This window comes from Pipistrellus kuhlii, unplaced genomic scaffold, assembly GCF_014108245.1.
Source record: "Pipistrellus kuhlii isolate mPipKuh1 unplaced genomic scaffold, mPipKuh1.p scaffold_m20_p_122, whole genome shotgun sequence".
NCBI lineage: Eukaryota > Metazoa > Chordata > Mammalia > Chiroptera > Vespertilionidae > Pipistrellus > Pipistrellus kuhlii.
In genome coordinates, this window is record NW_023425430.1 from 58,320 (window position 1) to 83,999 (window position 25,680).

At 41.5% G+C, this 25,680-nt stretch overlaps 1 long non-coding RNA gene across 1 annotated transcript; it reads right to left on the reverse strand.

Moving 5' to 3' along the window:
• Positions 1 to 5,169: 5,169 nt before the first annotated feature.
• On the reverse strand, positions 5,170 to 25,575 carry LOC123652191. Its single transcript, XR_006741357.1, has 3 exons — positions 25,564 to 25,575; positions 7,923 to 7,929; positions 5,170 to 5,365 (listed from the first exon to the last, which is right to left on the reverse strand). It is a non-coding gene; the product is annotated as an uncharacterized LOC123652191 (long non-coding RNA).
• Between the last annotated feature and the right edge of the window lie 105 nt (positions 25,576 to 25,680).

The window sequence follows — 25,680 nt, forward strand, 5'->3', positions numbered from 1 at the left end:
AAAAAAAAAAAGGACATAATGTTGGAACAGCAGCGGCCAGGCCTAGAGTGGCCAGGCACAAGGCAGTGGCAGCCAGGCCCAGAGCAGCAACCACCAGGCCCCAGAGCAGCAGCAGCCAGAACCAGAGCATCAACAGCAAGCACTGGAGCAGCCAGACCTGGGGCAGTGGCAGCCAGGCCTGAGACGGAGGCGGCCAAGCCCAGGGTGGCCAGTCTAGGAACACCCAGACCTGGAGTGGCTGGGCCCGGAGAAGCCGGGCCCAGAGCAGCCAGGTTGGGAGCAGCCAGGCCCAGAACAGCAGTAGCCAAGCCCGAAGCATCCAGGCCGGGAACGGCCAGATTTGGAGCGGCCGGGCCCGGGGCAGCCGGGCCCAGAGCAGCCGGGTCGGGTGCGGCCAGGCCCGGAGCAGTGGCTGCCAGGCCGGGAGCGGCCAGGCCCGGAGCAGCCGGGTCTGGTGTGGCCAGGCCCGAAGCAGCGGCTGCCAGGCTGGGAGCGGCCAGGCCTGGAGCAGCGGCTGCCAGGCTGGGAGCGGCCAGGCCCGGAGCAGCTGGGTCTGGTGCGGCCAGGCCCGGAGCAGCGGCTGCCAGGCTGGGAGCAGCCAGGCCTGGAGCAGCTGCTGCTAGGCTGGGAGCGACCAGGCCTGGAGCAGCAGCTGCCAGGCTGGGAGCGGCCAGGCCCAGAGCAGCGGCTGCCAGGCTGGGAGCAGCCAGGCCCGGAGCAGTCAGGTCTGGTGTGGCCAGGCCCGGAGCAGCGGCTGCCAGGCTGGGAGCAGCCAGGCCCGAAGCAGCCGGGTCGGGTGCGGCCAGGCCCGGAGCAGCAGCTGCCAGGCTGGGAGCGGCCAGGCCCGGAGCAGCTGGGTCGGGTGCGGCCAGGCCCGGAACAGCAGCTGCCAAGTCCAGAGCAACTAGGTCGGGAGCGGCAGTGACCAAACCCGGAGCAGCTGGTTGTGGAACGAACCAGAGCAACAGAGGCCAGGCCCGGAGCAGCTCTCTCCTCGCCTGCCCCTGCCCCACGGCTGCCTCTCAGACATGGCTGGAAACTTTTGTGGGAACTTGAGGGTCTGCTGAATCAAGTGATGAAGGCTTAGATCTGGATGTGTTGAGTTAATATAGTGCTGGGGCGTTGATCTGTGAGTGCCTTGGGTGGGGCCTGGATGAGGCTGGTTGACCTATTTGGAAATGTCTTTTGTGTGAAGTGTATCATTGGGCATGTGGAGGTATTATTGATATGAGAAAATGCTAAGTAACTGATTTATTATCTGAAAAGGGATTTACTATTGGGGAAAGGGAGAGAGGAAGAGACTGAACATAAACTGTGCACCTATGAATGAGGACAAAGGGGGATGGGGAGGGGGCGAAGGGTGGGGTGGGAACCTGGTGGAGGGTGGAAGAAATGAGTAACCTTTGTAATAATATGAACAATAAAGATTTTTTTTAAAAATCTAGGGAATCAAGGGGGCCCGAGACATAGGGATGCTGTTCACCATCCGGGTACTGGTAGCCCGGCAGCCTTCAATGGGGGTACGGCCAAACCAAAAACTGGCCCCCTGGTCTGCCCCAACACAAGCATCCCCGCCCAGGGACACCATGCCCTTGGCTTCATAGCCCTCTGCATTCCCAGTCCCTATCAGGACATCACCTGCATCTTCTACCCCGACTCACGGCCTTCCACTTGATGCAGACCCCTTGTAAAGCACGGTTGTCAGGACATACCATATTCTAGATGCTTCAAAGCCTGACCTGACTAAGTCATGTTGGCTCTGTCTAGATATCCAGCCATCATACTATGAAGGCATTACTCTTAGCAGCAAGTATACCACAGCCATTAATTCCGGCTCCTGTAGATGGCAGCAATCTGTTGCAAAACTAACCCTCCAGGCAAGAACCGGGCAGGGCACTTGCATAGGCCACGTGCTCCCTGAACAGTTGCATCTCTGTAATGAGGCCCTTACTGTTCCCAATAGGACAGTCTATCTACTTCCCCCTGAGAATGCATGGTGGGCCTGTTCCAGTGGCCTTGCTGCCTGCATCCACTCAGGAATCCTCAACTCCCCGAAGGAAGGCTTTTACATAATCGTCCAATTGATCTCCAGGCTCCTATATCATACGTGGGACGAGATACTTAACAGATTTGGCTCTGCCAATCCCAGAAGCAAGAGAGAACCTATTACCACCCTGACTATGGCTATGCTCTTGTCCTCTCTCGTCATCCAGGACAAGAATAATGGAACACTAAAGCCAGCCATAGACTTAGATATAGAAAAAGTAAAAAAGTCAATCTCCCATCTATAGCAATTGCTCACTTCCTTATCACTCACTTCCTTATCGGAGGTAGTATTACAAAATAGAAGAGAATTAAACTTATTGTTCATACAGCAAGGGGGCCTTTGTACGGCCTTAGGAGAGGAATGTTACTTCTACCGTGTTTCCCCCAAAATAAAACATCCTCCGAAAATAAGACCTACTTACAGGTTTCCTTCTGAGTGAAATAGAAGGCATCCCCCTGAAAATAAGGCCCCCCTAGGCTCTGTCTCAGAATGAAAATTAATTTACTGTAAACTGGTCGCTAGGGTTGCCCCAACTGGTCTAGCAACCAGTGAAAAAGAAAAAGATACTACGTGGAGTACAAGAAAGAAATTGTGGAAGACCCTTGGGGCCAAAATCTTACTGCTTTCTGCAAAGAGAAGATGTTGAGTATCCAATTGGTCTGAAAATGGCGAGCAGAGTATGGTAACCTTATTGAACAAATGGACAAGGGAAATGCTAAAAAGCACAAGTGTGGATCAGGTCGGCAACCATTATTTTCCGAGCTGGAAGACCTGATCTGTGAATGGGTTGTTGACAGAACAGAGGCTTTGGTTGTGAATAGGGCTCAGATCCAAGAATTTGCCCTTGCAATGGCACCACAGTTTGACATAGCCCCTGAAGACTTCAAAGCATCACAACACTGGCTGGATAATTTCCTTCAGTGAAGTGAACTGTCTTTAAGAAGATCTACATTGTTTGGGTTGGAAGATACTCAAGCTATTAAGCGAGCACTTGCATTCAAGTCCTTTATTAATTATGCTGACTTCTCTAAATACAATCTTTCCAACATGATTGCTAAGGATGAAACTGCAGTGTTTATGGGCCAATCATCTCAAACAACAATTGGACAGCGGGGTGCCTCCATAGTGTACATTCCCTCCACTGCTTACCAAAGTGCACATGTTTCCTGTATTTTGGCAATTCATCTGGATGGCACTAAAATCCCACCTTTAATCATTTCTAAGGGCAAGAAGGAAAAGGTTGAATGTGTTTTGGGTGTTTTTATTCTTGAAACTGAAAAAGCCTGGGCCACACAAGCAGTTATAAGGAAGTGGGTCGATTTAATGCTGCTGCTTGTTATGCGAGGGAGCCAAAGAGGTCTGCTTGTCTGGGATGCAGCCAGCACTCACCGTGCTAAAAACATAAAGACATTTCTTCACGAAAGAAAAATAGATCAGATAATGATTCCTGCAGGAATGACGGCCTATCTCCAGACTCTTGATATTGCAATAAACAAGCCATTCAAAGACAATTTGTGCACAGAAATTAATGACTACATTGAAAATAGAATAGAGAGAAATCAGCGTGGAAACTTTGTGAAACCTAAACTGCAAGAAGTTGTGACTTGGGTGAAGAATTCCTGAGATAAAATCACTGACAGTTGCATTGCAAATGCACTGTGAGCAGGCTACCTTGACAAGAAGTACTCAATTAAAGAGAGTGCTATTGCTAAACATGAGAGATTTGGTCCACTGATTCTGAAAGAAATGGAGTCACAAGAAATTCACCAGGAAATTCAGGAATTGGATTGTTATGATGATGTTCCAGAAGATGATGACATGATTGTCATTGAATAAATGAGTAAATTCTTGATACTGTAGGATTCACAGTTTGTCTGGTTTGTGTTGACAACTACCATACTACTGTATGGTGTACAGGTAATAAAATTTCCTTTATTTTCATTTAACAATAAATGTGTACCATATTCTTCTTCATGGAAAAATAAGACATCCCCAGAAAATAAGACCTAGCACATCTTTGGGAGCAAAAATTAATATAAGACACTGTCTTATTTTTGGGGAAACAGGGTAAAATTGCTTAACAGGCAATGAACCTAAAGCAGTCATATTTTTGTGCAAAAAAATTAAAATTTAAAGTTATCAAGACTGCATTATAAAAATTTTCCAAAAGCATCCTAATAATTAAATCAAAAAAGGGGGGGATAGTTGAGTAATGTTATGTAAGAAAAAATTCCGGAAAGTCAATTACATTTAGAAATTTTTACTTTGAAAACTAATTTTCATTTGTAATGCTAATAGCAAGACACCCATGAAAAAACACATATGGTGTTAAAATAGATAAAGGAAAAATCATTTGGACAAGGACAGAAAGGATTCCAATTCAAATTTGCAGGAAAAAAAATCCTTTATTAACTTTTGGTGGAGAATAGATTTGTATGTTTTCAGAAAACAACTCCAAGACCATGCAGATTCCTGCAACAGAGAGGAATTGACAGGAATGCTCCAGCCATGAAGACAAGAGGAGAAACAGTCTAGAGATGGAAGATGCTGACGATGCCTTGCCATGCTAGAAGTCAGTAGCTGTGCGTCACTGCAGGTTGCCCAAGACCAAACCAGAGATAGTCAGACCTGCATTACCACCATTTGTCCACCATCCAGAACTAAAATATCATTGCTGATATATACACATAAGAAAATGTTTGGCATTGAAACTGGACTCAGAACTGTTGAACATTGAAATTGAGACTCAAACATTTTTTTGTTCTTTTTTTAAAATATATTTTATTGATATTGTACAGAGAGGGAGAGAGACACAGAGTTCGAAACATCAATGAGAGAGAGTCATCGATCAGCTGCCTCTTGCACACCCCCTACTGGGGATATGCCCGCAACCAAGGTACATGCCCTTGACCAGAATCGAACCCGGGATCCTTCAGTCCCCAAGCCGACGCTCTATCCATTGAGCCAAACAAGTTTCGGCCATTTTTTGTTCTTATATGTTTATTTCTGGTCTGCAGAGGCAAGATTTTTTTTAAAAGGAAGAACCGGGGGAGATGCCTGTAACCAATCATTGTCTCACTAATAGAAAAATATCAAAGGCTGGTCAACCTTGAAGCTCTGAAAGGGCAGAGCCAACCACTCCCTATCTAATTGAGTCAATGGTAACTGAGGCAACTTCCCCATCTTGTAATCATGTAAACCCTTACTGATATGATAATCCACTTATTACCTGCCTAAGGGTGATGGGTGTCTCCCAAACTTGCTTAAGGGTAATGGGTGTATCCCATAGCCTCAATAAAAGGGATAGCAAGGCCAGAGCTGGCTCCCATATCACCAAATAAAATTTCTTCTAGTCTCTCTTTATGTGGCCCCACTTAAGAACTGGGACCCTGAACCGGAAACCTGGACCATGCGGGACATGAAAGGGATTTCCATAGCCTAGGCCTAACCCTAACCCTAACTGTAACCATAAAACTAGCACTAACCCTAGCCCTAACCCTAACTCTAGGTTTATCCCTAGTTCAACCCTAACCATAACTCTAATCCTAACCCTAGCCCTAGCCCTAAACCTAAATATAACCCTAGCCCTAGCCCTAACCTTAATTCTAACCCTAACTCTAATCTTAACACTAACCATAACCCTCACCCTAACACTAACCTAACCCTAAACTGTCAAATTAGCTGTGTAAAAGTAATTAAGGTATCTGAGCCTTATGAAAATGAATTTTTAAATGTTTAAGCAACCTTTTTTCAAAAACACCAACTCATTTTGACTAAATTTTAAATATAACCAGTATCTAACTCATATCTCTGCTCTTTGAACTTGATATCCCAATTACTAAACAGCTTCCTACATATATTAAAGCTCTTTGAACATGTATTCCTAGTATGTAAAGCACTTTTTAAAATATTTTCCTGGTCTATTATTGTGAATTCTCATTGTTTAAATCAGTTTTATCCAGTGATTCAAGCTCATTCATTGTGAATTCAAAGGGTTTATAGAACTTTTTTCTATATAAACCAACTCTTTAAACCTAAATTATTACTACGTTGAACACTAGCCTAATGGTCATTTTGATTTCTAAGAGTTTTTAATACATTCATACTGTTATATCAGGTCTATGAAAATGAATTTTTAAGAGTTTAACCAACTTTCATTCAAAAACGCAAACACATTTAGATGAAATTATAAATTTAACCAATATCCAACTTAGCTCTCAGTGTTTCTATAAGGATTTCTCAGTGATTAAACAGTTTCCTTCAGATATTAAAGCTATTTAAACATATATTCCTAGTGTTTCAATCACATTCCTAAATATTTCCCTAGTCTATCATTGTGAATTCTCAGTGTTGTGTGCACTTTTGTTCAGTGATTCATGCTAATTCATTGTGAATTCCAGATGATTATACACCATAACCTTAACCTTAACCATAACCATAACCATAAGCCTAGCCCTAACTCTAACCCTACCCCTAACTCTAGCCCTAGACCTAGCCTGAGCAATAACCCTAACCCTAACCCTAATCCTAACCCTAGCCTTAACCCTACACCTAACCCTAACCCTAGCCTTAACCCTAACCCAGCCTTATCCCTAGCCCTAAAACTAATTCTAACCCTAACTCTACCTTTAATCCTAATCCTAACACTAGGCCTAACCATAAACCTAGCCTTAGTCCTAACCCTAGCTCTAGCCCTAACCATAGACCTAACCCTAGTATTAACCATAATCCTACCCCTAGCCCTAAACCAAATCCAATCCCTAACTCTAACCCTAGCCCTAAACCTAGTCTATCACTAACCCAAACCCTAACACTAACTCTACCCCTAACCACAACCCTAACAATAGAACTAACCTAGCCCCTAGCCCTAGCCCTAAATCTAACCTAACCTTAGCCCTAACCTTAACCCTAACCCTAGCCCTAACCCTAACATTAGACCTAACCCTAGCCTTAACCTTAGTCCAGCCCTATGTCTAGCCATAACCCCAACCATAACCCTAGCACTCACCCTAGAACTAGCCCTAGCCCTAGCTCTGGCCCTAAACTTAACATGAACCCTAGCCCAAACATAACCCTAACCATAGATATAACCATAACCATAAAATTAGACCTAACCCTAGCCTAAACCCTAACTTAGCCCTGGCCCTAAGCCTAACTCAAAGTCTAGCCCTAACTCTAGCCAAATATCTAATCCTAATCCTAACCCTAACCATAATCCTAGAACTAACCTTAATTCTAACCCTACCCCTAACCATAACCCTAACCCTAACACTAGCCCTAACCCTAACCCTAACCCTAACCCTAAACTGTCAAATTAGCTGTATAAAAATAACTTTTTAAGGTATCTGAGCTTTATGAAAATGAATGTTTAAATGTTTAACCAACCTTCTTTCAAAAATGCCAACTCATTTACACTAAATTTTAAATATAACCAGTATCCAATTCATTTATTTGCACTTTGAACCTGATATCCCAGTGACTAAATAGTTTCCTTCAGATATTAATGCTCTTTGAACATATGTATGAAGCATATTCCTAAATATTTACTTGTCTATCATTGTGAATTCTCAGTGTTTAATTTATTTTGTACAATGATTCAAGCTCATTCATTGTGAATTCCAAGGGTTTATCACTAACCCTAACCCTAACCCTAGACCTAACCCTAACACTAAACTTATCATAGTTCTAGCCCTAGACTGAGCCCTAATACTAGCTCTAACCATAAACCTAACCCTAACCTACAGCCCTAGTTCTATCCCTGGCAATAACCCTAACCCTAACACTAGTCCTAGCCCTAGCCCTAACCCTAGCCCTAGCCCTAACCCTAACCCTAATGCTTACACTAATTCTAACTATCCCCAGGCCTAACCCTAACCCTAGCACTAATAATAGCCCTAACCCTAAACTTAACCCTAACCCTTACAATTAACCCTAGCCCTAACCCTAACTCTAACCCTAACCCTATACCTAGTCCTAACTCTAATTCTTACCATAATCCTAAACCTACCCATAGACCTAATCCTAGCTCTAGCCCTAATTCTAGTCCTAGCTCTAGCACTAGGCCTAACACTAGTCCTAGATTTAACCCTAACCTTAACAATAAACAGTCATATAAGCAGTATGAAAATATTTTTTTCAAGGTATCTAAGCCTTATGAAAATGAATGATTAAATGTTTAATGGAACTTCTTTCAAAAATGCCAACTCATTAAGACTGAATTATATGTAACCAGTATCACACTCACTTCTCAGTTCTTTGCACAAGATTTCCCAGTGACTAAACTGTGTCCTTAAGATAGAAAGACTCTTTGATCATATATTCCTAGTGTATGAAGCACATTCATAAATATTTCCCTAGTCTATCATTGTGAATTCTCAATGTTTGATTTATGTTTGTCGTGTTTCAAACTCATTCATTGTGAATTCCAAGTGTTTTATACACCCTAACCATAACCATACCTCTGTAGGGGTGTCGAACTCAATCAGAGAAGGGGCCAAAATCTAAAATCCAGCCTAAATCGCGGGCTGAATGGTTTACTGAACAGTCATAAACTCTCATTGTGATGGAAACTCAGCGGAGTGCAGTGATGACAGCGCGGTGCGGGCCACATTGCAAGGCCTGGTGGGACGGATTTGGCCCGCGGGCCTTGTGTTTGACACATGTGCTCTAGAGCTAGCCCTAATTGTAACACTAACCCTAAACCCTAATCCTCACACTACTACTAGCCCTAGCCCTAACCTGATCCCTAAACCTATCCCTAATCCTAACCCTAAACCTAGGCCTAGCCATAAACATATGCCTAATGCTAATGCTAACCAAAACCCTACCCCCAACAGCAGCCTTAGTCCCAAACCATAGCTCTATCCCTAAACCTAACCCTAACACAACTCCTAGTCCTTTCTCTTACCCTCGTCCTAACCCTAACCTTATTCCTAACCCTAAACCTACTCCTGGCCCTAACTCTAGCACTAATCCAAGCCCTACCCCTAACCCAAGACCTAACCCTATCTTTTTTTTTTTTTTTTTTTTTTTTTTTTTTCCATTTTCCCACTAGATGTACATTTAGATTATTTCCATATTCTTTTTTTTTTAATTTAATTATTTATTTTTTTTTACATATTTTAATGATTTTTTTTTGCCCCCCTCCCTCCCTCCCCCATAGCCCCTCCCTCCCCATAGTTTTATGTCCATTGGTTGTACTTATATGCATGTATACAAGTCCTTCGGTTGATCTATTATCTCCCCCAGATCCTCCTCCCCTCCCCGCTGTAATTTGACAATCTGCTTGTTGCTTTACTGTCTCTATATCTATCTTTTGCTAACCCTATCTTGAGAGCTAACCCTACACCTAAACTTAGCCCTAGCCCTAGCCATAACCTTAGGCTTAATGCTAACCCTAATCCTAACCCTACCCACAAACCTGGCCTTAGTCCCAACTTTAGTCCTATCCATAACCCTAAGGCCACTCCTAGCCCTAGACCTAATCGTAACCCTAGCCATAATCCTAAACCTAACCTAGTGCTAAGGCTAGCCCTAGCCCAAAACCTAACCATAGCCCTAGCCCTAGCCCTAACCCTAAATTGTCATATAAGATGTATGAAAATAATTTTAAGGTATCTGATCCCTTTGAAAACGAATGTTTAAGTGTTTAATAAACCTTCTTTCAAAAGCGCCAACTCATTTAAACTGAATTATAAATGTAACCAGTATCCAACTCAGTTCTCTACACCTTGAACATGATTTCCCAGTGATTAAAGAGTGTCCATCAGATATTAGGACTCTATTAACAAATATACGTAGTGTTTTAAGTACATTCCTAAATATTTCCCTATTCTATCATTGTGAATTCTCAGTGTTTGATTCACTTTTGCGCAGTGATTCAAGCTCATTCATTGTGAACTCCAAGTGTTTATACAGCCTTTTCCCATATATACCGGCTCATTAAACATAAATGAGTACTTATTTGAACCCTAACCTAACTATCATTTTGTTTCCTAAGAGATTTGAACACTTTCATATTGTTATAACAGATCTATGAAAATGAGTTTTTAAGTGTTTCATCAACTTTCTTCCAAAAATGCCAACTCAATTGAACAGAATAATAAATGTAAACAGTATTGCACTCACTTCTCAGCTCTTTGAATAAGATTTCTCAGTGACTAAATTGTGTCCTTCAGATATTAAACCTCTTTAAACATGTATTCATAGTGTATGAAGCACATTCCCATATATTTCCCTGGTCTACATTGTGAATTCTCAGTGATTTATTTTACCGAGTGATTCAAGCTCATTCATTGTGAATTCCAAGTGTTTATACAGCGTTTTTTTTCCATATATACCTGCTCTTTATTTTTTTTTTAAATATTTTTTATTGATTTTTTACAGAGAGGAAGGGTATATTAGAAAGAGAGGCAGAAACATCGATGAGAGAGAAACATCAACCAGCTGCCTCCTGCACACCCCACATCGGGGATGTGCCTGCAACCAATTATACCCACTCTTTAAACATAAATTATTACTACTTTGAACACTAGCTTATCATTTTGATTTCTAAGAGTCTTGAATACTTTCATACTGTCATATCAGCTGTATGAAAATTACTTTTTAAGACATCTGAGGCCTACGAATATGAATTTTTAAATTTTTATCGAACCTTCTTTCAAAAACGCCAACTCATTCAGACTGAATTACAATTGTAACCAGTATCCAACTCAGTTCTCTACTAGCCCTAGCCCTAACCTGATGTTTCAAATACATTTTTTAAAAATAAATTTTTATTGTTCAGATTATTACAAATGTTCCTCTTCCCCCCTCAATTGCTCCCCTCCACCAGGTTCCCACCCCACCTTCTGTCCTTTCCCCACCTCCCACTGTTCTCATCCATAGGTGCACAGTTTTTATTCAGTCTCTTCCCACACCCCCACATCCCTTTTCCCTGAGAATCGTCAGTCCACTCCCCTTCCATACCTCTTATTCTATTATATTCACCAGTTAATATTGTTCATTAGATTTTTTTAATTCCTCTGGCTTTTATTTTCACTTGTTGATATTTATGTATTTGTTGTTCATAATTTTTATCTTTATCTTCTTCCTCTTCCTAAAGAACCCCCTTCAGCAATTCATATAATTCTGATTTGGTGGTGATGAACCCCTTTAGCTTTTTTTATTTGTGAAGCTCTTTATCTGGCCTTTTTTTCTGAGTGATAGCTTTGCTGGGTAGATTATTTTTGGCTGTAGGTTCTTGCTATTCATCACCTTGAATATTTCTTGCCATTCCCATCTGGCCTGCATGGTTTCTGTTGAGAAATCAGCTGACAATCGTATGGGTGCTCCTTTATAGGTCACTACCTGCTTTTCTCTTGCTGTTTTTAATATTCTCTCTTTGTGTTTTGCTCTTGGCATTTTATTTATTTATTTATTTTTAAAATATATTTCATTGATTTTTCACAGAGAGGAAGGGAAAGAGATAGATAGCTAAAAACATTGATGAGAGAGAATCATTGACCAGCTGCCTCCTGTACACCCCCCCTACTGGGGATATGCCCGCAACCAAGGTACATGCGTTTGACTGGAATCAAACCTGGGACCCTTCAGTCCACAGACCAACGTTCTATCCACTGAGCCAAACCAGTTCAGGCTGCTCTTGACATTTTAATTATGATGTGTCTTGGTGTGGTACTCTTTGGATTCCTTTTGTTTGGGGTTCTGTGCGCTTCCTGGACTTGTAAGTTTATTTCTTTCACCAGGTGGAGCAAGTTTTCTGTCACTATTTCTTCCAGTATTATTTTGGTATCTCTTCTTCTGGGACCTCCATAATTCTGATGTTGGCTTGCTTGAAATTGTCCCAGAGATTTCTTACACTATCCTCTACTTTCTGGATTCTCTTATCTTCTTGCTTCTGTGGAGGAGTGTCCTCTGGCTCTTTGTGTTCCAAATCTTTGTTTTGATTCTTGAGATCTTCCAGACTGTTTTTAGGACTCTGTGCAATATTTTTTATTTCATACAATGTTTTCTTTATTTTTAGTTGATCCCTTTTTATTTCTAGTTGATCCCTTTTCATATCCTCATAGGTCTCATTTATTTTATCAGCCTTTTTTAGGATATTCTTGAAAAACCTTATAACTGTAGTTTTGAACTTAATGCCCATTCTTTTTTTCTCCCCTCCATCTCCTTCCTTTGCATCCTGCCTCTCCTCTGCATTTTAGCTTCTTCCCTAATTTATTAGAATATTTTCGTGTGGTAGGTGTTCTGGTAGAGCCCAGTAGCATAGCTTTCCCAGTTACTTGAGGTGGACAGTGTTGGTGTAGCCCTTTGTGGGCTGTGTGCAGTCTTGTTGTTAAGCCTTGCTTGTTGTTGATATCACTGGGAAGGGTTGATCTCCAAGCCAATTGGCTGTGAGGATCAGCAGTGTCTCAGCTAGGAGTGCTTCTGTATTCCTCTTGGATGGGACGGAGTCTCAGGGTGGCACAGCAAGTGAGTCCCACAAGATTGGTTGCAGGCATGTGCACCTCTTTGGTATAGGTGCAGACAAGCTCTGGATTCGTCCTTCCTCAGGAGAGTCCTATTCATGGCGAAAGAAAAAGCCAGCCTCCGGGAGGGCTTCCATGCTCCACTCGGATGGGGCAGAGTCTCGAGATGGTGCCGACAAGCTTCAGTTTTTTGTCAGCCCCGCAGTAATGGCCACTTGCTTCACATGCCTCCGAGAGATCTCTGCCCACTGCATGGCAGTCTGGCCTCTCCCTGACTGGTGTCGTTTATCAGAGCTATAGGGTGGTTCTGTTTTCCTCCTGAACAAGAAAGCCAGCTGCATATTATCTGCCCCCCCTCTCTGCATGCCTGGAGTAAGCCAGTAGCAAACTCAGTCCGCCCTCTCTGCAAGCCATGAGTAAGCCAGCAACTGATTTCTCAACAGAAACTCATCAGACTAGAAGGGAATAAAATGAAATATATAAAATCATGCAAGTAAATGTTCTGAATCCAGGAATACTTTACCCAGCAAGGCTATTAATCAAAATTATAGCTGAAATCAGGAGCTTCATATTAATAAAATAAAATAAAAAGACTAAGGGAATTTATTACAACCAAACCAGGAATGCAAGAAATTCTAAATGGTCTGCTGTAAAAAAGGAAAGAAAGAAAGAAAGAAAGAAAGAAAGAGAGAGAGAGAGAGAGAGAGAGAGAGAGAGAGAGAGAGAGAGAGAGAGAGAGAAAGAAAGAAAGAAAGAAAGAAAGAAAGAAAGAAAGAAAGAAAGAAAGAAAGAGAGAAAGGAAGAAAGAAAGAGAAAGGAAGATAGAAAGAGAAAGGAAAAAAGAAAGAGAAAGGAATGAAGAAAGAAAAGAAGGAACACAGCTGAAAAGAATAAAAATTGTGACAAATAAGTACCTACCAATAATAATTTTAAATGTAAATAGATTAAATGCCTCAATCAAAAGACATAGGGTTACAAATTGGATAAGAAAACAAGACCCATATATCTGTGGTCTATAAGAAACCCACCTCAGAAAAAAAGACGCACACAGACTGAGGGTTAAGGGATGGGAAAAGTTATTCCAGGCGACTGAAAATGGAAAAAAAAAATCTGGGGTAGTAATACATATATCTAACTAAATTAGATCTCAAAGTGAAGGACATAACAAAAGATAAGAAAGGCCATTTCATAATACTAACGGGAGCAATCCAACAAGAAGAAATAACTCTAGTAAACATATATGCACCCAATACAGGAGCACCCAAATGCATTAAAAAAAAAAAAAAAAACTCATGGAGGATATCAAGGGAGAGATTAACAGCAATACAATCATAGTAGGAGACTTTAATGCCCCACTATAACCATTGGGCATATCCTCTAAACAAAAAATCAGCAAAGGAACATCAATCTTAAATGACTCACTAGACCAGATGGAATTAATTGACATTTTCAGAACATTTCAACCCAATGCCACAGAAAATACATCCTTCTCAAGTGCACATGTACATTTTCAAATATAGACACTATGTTGGGACATAGGCAAAGTCTCTCCAAATTCAAGAAGATAGAAATCATATCAAGCATCTTCTCAGACCACAGTGGCATAAAACTGGAAACCAACTACAATAAAAACAATCCAAAAAAATCAAACACATGGAGACTACGCAGCATGCTATTAAATAATGAATGGATTACCAGAGAGATCAAGGAAGAAATAAAAAACATTATGCCAAAAAATGACAATGAAAACACAACTATCCAAAATCTATGGGACACAGCAAAACAATCTTGAGAGGGAAGTTTCATAGTTATACAAACCTACTGCAAATAAATAAATAAACAAACAAACAAATAATGGTAATAAATCACCTAACCTTACAACTCAAAAGTTAGAAAAGGAGCAACCAGAAAGGCCTAGTGTAAGCAGAAGGAAGGAAATGATAAAGATCACAATGGAGATAAATGACATAGAGATCAAAGAAACAATACAAAATATCAACAAAACCAAAGCTGGTTCTTTGGAAGGATAAACAAGATTGATGAACCTCTAGCCAGGCTTACCAAGAAGCAAAGAGAGAGGACTCAAATAAACAAAATCAGAAATGAAAGAGGTGAAATAACAACAGACCCCAAAGAAATACAAAGGATTATTACAAAACACTATGAACCAATTTATTCTAACACACTGGACAACCTGGAGGAAATGAACATATTGCTAGAAAAATATAACCTTCCAAAACTCAATCAGGAAGGTAAACAACTCAATAAGCCAATAACTATGGAAGAACTTGAAGTAGTCATCAAAAAACTTATAGCAAGCAAAAACCTGAGGCCAGATACTCTCAAAGAAGAACTAAAACTTATCCTCCTCATACTATTTCAAAAAATTCAAGAGCAAGGAACACTTCCAAGCTCCTTCTATGAAACAGCATCACAGTAATACCAAAACCAGATAAAGACAACACAATGAAAAAGAATTGCAGGTCAATATCCCTCATGAACATAGATGCCAAAATCCTCAACAAATTTCTAGCAAATCAGATCCAGCAGTACATCAGAAAGATCATATACCATGACCAACTAGGATTTATCCCCAGAATGCAAGGATGGTACAATAACGCAAGTCAACAAATGTGATACATCACATAAACAAACTGAGAGATAAAAATCACATAGTCATATCAATTGATGCAAAAAAAAAAAAAAGTATTTGACAAAATCCAAGACCCTTTTTGATCAAAACTCTCAACAAGGTAGGAATAGAAGGATTATACCTTAACATAATAAAAGCTATATATGATAAACCTACAGCTAACATCATATTCAATGAGCAAAAACTAAAATCATTTCCTCTAAGAACAGAAAAAAGACAGGAGATGTCCACTCTCACCACTCCTGTTTGACATAGTACTGGAAGTATTAGCCATTGCAATTAAACAAGAAGAAGAAATAAAAGGCATTCAAATTGGAAGAGAAGAAGTAATGCTGTCCTTATTTTCAGATGACATGATATTGTACATAAAAAAAAAAAAACCCTGAAAGTCTCCATCAAAAATCCAATAGACTTCATAAATGACTTCAGGAATGTAGCAGGATACAAAATTAATGCCAAGAAATCTATGGCCTTCCTATACACCAATAGTGAAATTACAGAAAAAGAGACTAAAAAAGCAATCCCATTTACCATTGCATCAAAAAAATTAAGATATCTAGGAATAAGCTTAACTAAGGAAGTAAAAGACCTATACTTGAAAAACTACAGGACACTGAAAAAAGAGCTATAAGAAGATGTAAACAGATGGAAGAACATGTTCATGAATTGGTAGAATCAACATCATTAAAATTTCCATACTACCCAAAACAATCTACAGATTCAATGCACTCCCCATTAAAATACCAATGGCATATTTCACAGACCTAGAAAGAACTCTCCAAAAATTTCTCTGGAATAAAAAAATTACCCTGAATAGCCACAGAAATCCTGAGAAAGAAGAGTAAAGTAGATGGGATACCAGATTTCAAGCTGTATTACAAAGCCATTGTTCTCAAAAGAGCCTGATACTGGCACAAGAATAGACTTATAGATCAATGGAATAGAATCTAGAATCCAGATATCAACCCAAACCACTATGCTCAATTAATATTTGACAAAGGAGACATGAACATATAATGGAGTTAAGATATTTTCTTCAATAAATGGTGTGGGGGAAAATATACGGATACATACAAAAAAAAAAAACAAAAGGAAATTAGATCACCTACTTACACCATACACAAAAATAAACTCAAAATGGATACAGGAATTAAACAAAAGATGGGAAACCATAAAAATACTAGAGGAATCCACAGGCAGTAAAATCTCAGACATATGCTGAAAGAACTTCACTGATACTGCTCCTAGAGCAATAGAACCTAAAGAAAAAATAAACAAATGAGATCTGATGTCAGCAACTTTTCTGCATCAGAGAATAAATGGCTTATGGTCCCTTTAAAATCCAATTCTTTTCTCATAATTTGACAGTCATAGACAATATGCAAACAAATAGGTGTGACTCTATTCCAATAAAATTTGTTGACAATAACCTGCAAATTCCATTTAATTGTACTACCCTGTTTCCCTGAAAATAAGACAGTGTCTTATATTAATTTTATCTCCCAAAGTTGCGCTAGGTCTTATTTTCAGGGGATGTCTTATCTTTCCATGCGCTAGGTCTTATTTTCAGAGGATGTCATATTTTCAGAGAAACACAGTAGTTGCCCAGTGCACGAATTCATGTACAGGTGGGGTCCAGCTGGCCCGCCCCAATCGGGGCCAATAAGGGCCAGGATGGGAGGGGGAAGTGAGGGCCCTGCAGGAGACCAGCCAGCCCCAACCTGGTGTGGGGGCCAATTGGGGATAGGGCCAAATGGAGGAAGGGGCTGCAGGAGGTTGGAGGGCTGGCTTTGCCCCCGATTGGGCATCATAGCAACTGGTCATTCCTGTCATTCTGGTCTTTCTAGTCGCTTGGCTTTTATATATCTACTAGTGGCCCAGTGCACAAAATTTGTGTATATTAAAGGGGAATGTATATACATTTTAATTTTTTATTGATTAAGGTATCACATATTTGTCATCATCCCCCCATTTCCATCCTACACCCCTGCCCACGCATGCTCCACCCCCTTGTTTTCCTTGACCACTGCCTAGGCTCATATGTATGCATGCACCCAAGTCCTTTGGTTCATCCCTCCCCCTTATTCCTACCCTCCCCTACCTTCCCTCTGAGGTCTGATAGTCTGATCTATGCTTCCTTGACCCTGGGTCTGTTTTTATTCATCAGTCTTTATTCACCATTTCCCCTAGAATAAACTTACCTAAGGAGGTAAAGGAACTATATGTGGAAAACTACACAACACTGAAAAAAGAGATAGAGGAAGATATAAACAGATGGAAGAACATACCATGTTCATGAATTGGTAGATTCAACATCATCAAAATGTCCATACTACCCAAACCAATTTATAAATTCAATGCACTTCCCATTAAAATATCAACAGCCTATTTCACAGACCTAGAACAAACTTTCCAAAAATTTATCCGGAATTAAAAAAAGAGCCCAAATAGCTACAGCAATCCTGAGAAAGAAGAACAAAGTAAGAAGGGATATCAATAGCAGATATCAAGCTATATTAAAAAGTCACTGTTCTCAAAACAGCCTGGTATTGGCACAAGAACAGACATATAGATCAATGAATAGAATAAAGAACCCAGAAATTGATCCAAATCACTATGCTCAATTAATATTTGACAAAGGAGACATGAACATACAATGGAGTCAAGACAGTTTCTTCAATAAATGGTGTTGGGAAAATTGGACAGATACGTGCAAAAAAATGAAACTAGACCACCAACTTACACCATACACAAAAGTAAACTCAAAATGGATAAAGGTCTTAAACATAAGATGGGAAACCATAAAAATACTAGAGGAATCTTTATGCAGAAAAGTCTCTGACATATGCCGAAAGAACATCTTCACTGATAGTGCTGCTAGGGCAATGGAAGCTAAAGAGAAAATAAACAAATGGGACTACATCAAAATAAAAAGCTTTTGTACAGCAAAGGAAACCATCAATAAAACATTAAGAAAGCCCACTGCATAGAAGAACATATTTGCAAATTATATCAATGATAAGGGTTTAATCTCCAATATTTACAGGGAACTCATGCAAGCAGCTTTAAAAAAGAAGATAAAAAAAAACTCAATAAAAAAATGGGCAACTGATCTAAATAGACACTTTTTGAAAGAAGACAGAAGGCAAGCCAAGAGACATATGAAAACCTGCTCAGTCAGTAATCATCAGAGAGATGCAAATCAAAACAATAATGTGGTACTATCTCACACCTGTCAGAATTATCAACAAGTTAACAAATGACAAATGCTGCTGAGGATTCAGAGAAAAAGGAACCCTCGTGCACTGCTGGTGAGAATGCAGACTGGAGCAGCCACCGTGGAGAACAGTATGGAGTTTATTCCAGAAACTAAAAGTGAAACTCCCACTTGACCCAATGATCCCACTTCTAGGAATATATCCCAAGAAACTAGAAACATCAATCAAAAAGGATATATGCACTCCTATGTCCATAGCAGCACAATTCACCATAACTAAGATTTGGAAATAGCCTAAGTGCCCACCAGCAGATGAATGAATTAAAAAAAAACTGTGGTATATCTACACAATGGAATACTATGCTGCAGTAAAAAAGTAGGAGCTCTTACCATTTGCAACAACATGAATGGAGATGGAGAGCATTATGCTAAGTGAAATAAGCCAGGCAGAGAAAGATAAATATCACATGATCTCACTCATTTGTGGAATATAATGAACAACATAAACTGATGCGGGGAAAAAATAGATCCAGAGACAGAGAAACATCCATCAGAACATCAAACCTCAGGGAAGAAATTGTGAGTTAATCAAAAACCCAAGAATGCCTGAGAATGCCTTCCTAGCCATGCTAGCAATCATCAGACCTATGGTAATATTACCTGGGGCAAATGAGGAAATATTTTGGACTTATGCTCCTGACCCTTCATGGCTAAGACCCCTTACATGGGCTGATCCCCCTCCTGATGTAGTCACCAATAACATCAAACACCTTGGTCATACAGGAAGACCTTGGGTGAGACAAGGAAATATAATTACACAAGTGTCTCCATCCAGCTTCCCTTTTGTATGACACAAAACCAAACCATTGCTCCTTTGTATGTAAAATTAAAGAGAGATTTTTGGCTTGTGCAGACACCAAAGGAAGGGACTGTCATTACTTGCTCCTGGGAGAGGTATAGACAATGTAACAAATACCTTGTCTATATAAAAAGAAATTGGCAGCCAGTTTAAATGGAAATTGCCATGGCCTAGAGCAAAGAATATTCTTACATGATATTATTCTACAATGACATTATAATTTTTTTCTCAGATTTGTATTACCCCCATTACCTATAATAGTACCTCGGACCCTTGGGTATCAATAAAAAATCTTTTCTTTGGTACTTGGAGACAAAGGTAACACATCTCTAGATATTTTAGAATTACAATAGCATATTATCCCAAACAAACTTACAAACTAAATTCTTTGAATATCTGGCAGCAATTTGAAAAGGACATGAATGGATTTAATCCTTTCCACTGTGTAGAGAGACCCTTAGGAAGGCACTTGTGCATTCTATATTAGTCCCTCTTGTCCTTTTGGCCAAGAGGGACCTCCTTCTCACAATCCAGGTGCTCATAACTGTTGCCTGAGCTTTCTGTTTATGCCGAGTTTGAAACCTCGTGATGGCTGGTATCATGGATCTGCCTGGCCCAGTGGGGTGAGCAGGGCCCTCCCTGGAGAAGAAACCTGGGTTTCACAAGTTATGTGATCAGTGCTGGGGCCTCACCAGCAGGCAAGGCGATCCCAAGGCAGATGCTTGGCATGGAGGCCATAGGCTACTCAGGAAATAGAACTGAACCTCACATTACCCTGCTTAGCCCAGGAGGATGGCTGGTTAGCCAGAGATGGGTAAGATTCACCAAGGAAGAAACAACCTAAGACAGGCACAGTCGCAGAGGGACCATCAGGAGAGAACTTGGGGAGCAACAAAGGTGGGGCACAGACCCTCGACCTCCCCAACTTTGCAAGGGCTTCAACCCTTACACCTTCTGAGGAAAGTCTCCTGCCCCCACGGCTGCTTACCTTCTCATGCCCAGCTAAAATCGTGACCTGGGTAACAGACAGAGACTTGGCTGACAGCAGCTACTCTCTTACTGCATTAAGACTTGTTTGAGTTGTCTTGTACCCATGGTGAGGGGAAGTGGTTTTTGATATCTAAATCCAGCCTACCACCAGGAATGCTTAGGGCCTGATCAAGAAGGCAAATAATCCTTTCCACTAATATTTACATGGTAAATAGTATACAAGTTTTCAGGCTAATTTAAATAGGATAATTGAAATAAGTGAATATTCTAGAAAAATTAATTGTACTGGACAAAACAGTTCCTAAAGTGTTAACTAAAATTTTTATTGGTAGTTCATCTCATGATAAAATTGCATAACATGTAATGAACCTAAAGCAGTGATATTATAGTGCAAAAAATTAAAATTTAAAAGCTATCAAGACTACATTATAAAAATTTCAAAAGCCCCCTAAAATTTAAATCAAAAAAGGGGGGATGGTAGAAGAATATCATGTAAGGAAAAATATCCTGTAAGTAAATTACATCTAGAAAATTTTTACTTTAGAAAATTTAGTGTAATGCTCACAGTAAGACACCCATGAAAAACAATTACAGTATCAAAACAATACAGAGGGAAATCATTTGGGCAAGAAATGAAACATGATCCTAAGCCAATTTTATAGAAAATATTCCATTACTAACTTTTGGTCGAGAATATGTTTGTATATTTTCATAAAACAACTCTGAGACCCTGTGGATTCTGGCAACAGAGAGGAATTGACAGGACTACTCCAGCCATGAATTCAAAAGAGAAGCATTCCAGAGATGGAAGACACTGACATTTCACCTTGCCAAACTAGTGTGTCACTGCAGGTTGCTCAGGACCAAATCAGAGAGGGTCAGACCTACATACTACCATTTGTCCACCATCCAGAACTGAAATATCATTGCTGACATGTACTCATAAGGAACTGTTTGGCATTGAAATTGGGTCTCAAAAGAACTGTTGGCCCAGAAAAAAACACACTATAGACAAATTCATTTGCCTTTCAGCATAACCATTATTGCTTGTCTCATTTTCGGTTCTTATAAGTGTATTTCTAGTAAGACATGATCTCACTCATCTAGAGGAAATGATGAACAACATAACTGATGAATAAGAACAGACCCAGGGTCAAGGAAGCATGGATCAGACTGTTGGACCTTAGAGGGAAGGTAGGGGAGGGTGGGAATAAGGGGGAGGGATGAACCAAAGGACTTGGGTGCATGCATACATATGAGCCTAAGCAGTGGTCAAGGAAAACAAGGGGGTGGAGCATGCGTGGGCAGGGGTGTGGGATGGAAATGGGGGGATGATGACAAATATGTGATACCTTAATCAATAAAAAAATTAAAATGTATATATATTCCCCTTTAATATACACAAATTTTGTGCACTGGGCCACTAGTAGATATATAAAAGCCAAGCGACTAGAAAGACCAGAATGACAGGAATGACCAGTTGCTATGATGCCCAATCGGGGGCAAAGCCAGCCCTCCAACCTCCTGCAGCCCCTTCCTCCATTTGGCCCTATCCCTAATTGGCCCCCACACCAGGTTGGGGCTGGCTGGTCTCCTGCAGGGCCCTCACTTCCCCCTCCCATCCTGGCCCTTATTGGCCCTGATTAGGGCGGGCCAGCTGGACCCCACCTGTACATGAATTCGTGCACGTGGTAACTAGTACCATTATATGAAATTTGCAGATTATTGTCCACAAATTTTATTTGAATAGAGTCACACCTATTTGTTTGCATATTGTCTATGACAGTCAAACTATGAAAAAAGAATTGGATTTTAAAGAGACTATAAGCTAGCTCAAGAACTTTGCTACTGGAAATAAGTTGGCAACCATTTGGTTTTCAGAAGGCATTTTGGTATTGAATCAGAAGTCTTTGTCCTTACTGTCCAATTTCTAGATATTGATCCTGAGGACTTAAGATTTCATTAGCTCATTATTTAGTAAAGCATTAGGTAATAAAAATCCAACAGAGGTCTGTATCATAACAGCCATTGAAAATGTAAATTACGTTAGTGTGCATTTAAATAAAGATCTTAAACAAGAAAAAAAAATAAAGAGACCATAGCCATTTACTTTATGATGCAGAAAAGGTTGCTGACATCTGATCTCAGATTGTGAATTCCCTTTATAATTTTTACATAGCTCTTTAGAAACATTGGTGAGGTCTGTTTTACTAGAAACAATCATTTTCATGATAGATAACTATGCTTTTGACTTTCATGGATATAGAAACATTCTGGAACATCCTACCTAATAAAGAGTGAATATGCTAATTGACCCTTACACCATTTCAAAGATGGCGGCACCCACAGTCAATAAAGAGGGAATATGCTAATTGACTGCCCTGCCCTAAAAAATGGTGATGTCCACAGCCATATGATGGAGACATATAGTCCCCTCAGCCCCACCTGCCTCTGAAGTTCCCCTGTCTTATCAGCCCCCTAGTCCCACAAGGGCCAGCCTGTGGTATAGGCTAGCCTTGGATGGCAGCTGCCCAGCCACCTAGGGCTGCCCAAAGCTCAGGTAACCAGGGCTGGCAGTGGCAGCAGCAGAGGTGTGATGGGGCATCGCCTTCCCCTGATTGCTGGGTCGCCTCCCACCCCTGAGGGCTCCTGGACTATAAGAGGGAGAAGGCTGGGCTGAGGGACCCCCCCCCCCCACCCTTCCAGTGCATGAATTTTCATGCACTGGGCCTCTAATCTATGCATATGCTTTTATAATTTCATGTGATGGTAGTGTACACTCAAGTGGACCAGTCCATGGCAGCTGCTGCTCTCTGTACAGTAGGGGTGTCGAACTCAATCAGAGAAGGGGCCAAAATCTAAAATCCAGCCTAAATCGCGGGCCGAATGGTTTACTGAACAGTCATAAACTGTCATTGTGATGGAAACGCAGCGGAGCGCAGTGATGACAGCGCGGTGCGGGCCACATTGCAAGGCCTGGAGGGACTGATTTGGCCCGCGGGCCTTGTGTTTGACACATGTGCTGTACAGGCTCATGATGGATCTCAGAAGCAATGGGAGTGTTTGAATGAGTGTCTGGTCCCTGCAGGCCAATATAATGTTCAGACCATTTATACTCATTGTAAGTTGCCACTAACAACACAAGAATTGTGTTGTGACTTGTCAATGTGTTTCATGATATCATAAAAGACTGATGTTAGTCTTGGTGTCTAAACTGTCATAGTCAAATAGTCCCCAAGACCAAGATTTCTTCTCAGACAGTCTAAAGAACATGGGGTCCCAGTAGCTCAGCTGTTGGCCTTACTCTTGGAGAGTCCCAGAGATGCTCAGGGCCACAACATCCCTGGCCTTTGGCCTCTCTCTTAGAGATTCCTAATGAGGCCTAGTGCCTGGGCAGCCTGCACCCTGGGCATCTATCCTGTAAGTTCAAATGATGCCTTGTAGCCTAATACATCCAAATTATATGAAATTCACACTCTAGTATCCACAACTAAAGATTTATTTGAATGCAGTTTTAAAACAGGCCAAACACCATTTATCTACACTCTGGCTGGTCAAGAAACAGCTTGCTGACCTTTGGTCTAGGACAGTGGTCTGCAAATTGCATCTCTCAGCCATATGCGGCTCTTTGGCCCCTTGAGTTTTTACCAAAGGCCAGCTTAGGAGTACCCTAATTAAATTAATAACAGTGTACCTACCTATATAGTTTAAGTTTAAAAATTTTGGCTCTCAAGAGAAATTTCAATCATTGTACTGTTGATAGTTGGCTCTGTAGACTAATGAATTTGCCAACCACTGGTGTAGGATCTTGAATTTTCTTTATAACCTTTGCATAGCCATTTAAGTACTTTGGAGAAACCAGTTTTTATAAAGATAATTTGTTCATACTAAGTAACAATTCCTGATTATAAAAATGTCTGTAACGATGTTTCATAAATCCTTGTGAAGTTGGAGTAACTCACATGAAAGCAGCCCACTGCAGCTGCTGCTCTCTGTACAAGTCCTTGATGGAGCTCGGAGGGAATGGGAGCTGGAATGAGCACAGGCCTATCTGGTGCTCAGAAACTCTAGCCTCACTGTAAGTGGCCCCTGCCAGCACAGGAACAAAGCCTGGGAGAGTGCGAAGATCCCAGCCAGTGGGCAACCAATCACCTGCTGGGCTTTGGAGTGTGGTGCAGGGCCCTAGCTTCCAGCTGAGCCTGCCACTAGGTGTGTCTACCTTCAGAGAGAGAGATCTCTGCCTCTTGGGAATGAGACATCCAGCCTGTTAACATGCCGAAGCTACAGGGTATTGAGGGACCAGTAAGATGTCTACTCACAAAGGGCTGGTGGTGGCACAGTGCAATCCTGCTAGTATTAGGGAAACTGACACAGTGGAGCTGGTAAAACTGGAGCCACTGATAGAGAAGAACTGCAAATGGGAAATCAATGACCCACATAAGGAAGAGCAAGCATGCCAAGGAGGAGGAGGTGCGGTCCTCACCCTTCTGCTGCATGCACTCCATGCCCTGGAGAAGATGGAGAAGTTCATGTGTGAGGTCTGGAAGAGACCTGGTGCGCCATCAGTATGATGTGCTCCCTGTCTGGCTGAAGAACTGCGATGCACTGCCTCAGGCCATAAGCCACCCATCCCTCTTCCAGGAGCATCTCCCGCATCCATACAGAAAGCAGCTGTAACTGGGCTCCCCTGCGTGGGTTTGTGCTGTTTTCTTCCTGGGACTCAACATGATCACACCAAATATGTATTCCACGGCTCCTGTAGGAGAAAGTGTTTTGTTTTGTTTTAAAAATATATTTTGGCGGAGCTTGAAGATGGCGACCGAACAGTTGGACTTGTTCTGACTCTGGTCCCAGAACAGATAGAAACAGCATCTGAGTCGCTCAGGGAATGTTGATTGGCAGCTAAGGGGCTTCGGAATTCTCTAGGAAGGTAAGGAAAGGTCCGCTGGACAGGATTTCCGACCAAGAGGCCAGCACTGCCGCGGCTGCGGCGGCTCTCCCAGCGAGCTCTCGCGGAGAGAAGGCAGCGCCATCTTACCAGGAAAGGAGGAGCATCCCTGAGGCCTGGAAAAACACACAGCGGGGAGGTCCATTGAGCAGCTGAGACGCCCGAATCGACACGGGCGCGTGGAATCCGGGGAGTTCTTCGGTCACCCACGGAAAGGTCAGAGTTTGCGGGGACAGCCTAGGGGACCGGGGTCCCGCGGCCCAGACAGCTACGGTAGCCGGGGAGCTCCAATCCCTCCCTCAGGGTAGCCGGGAGCGCGCACTACCGCCCGCAAGCAGCACCCAAAGAAGGCTGCAGCGACACCTAGTGCTGGGTTTGACGTAATCCTCCCCAGAAGCGGGACTTGTTTAAAACGCCACAGGTCACTGGACAGAGCGTTAAGAATCTCGGCTGTTTCGCCAAGGGCGGAACATCTGGACACCTTGGTGCCTGATCCC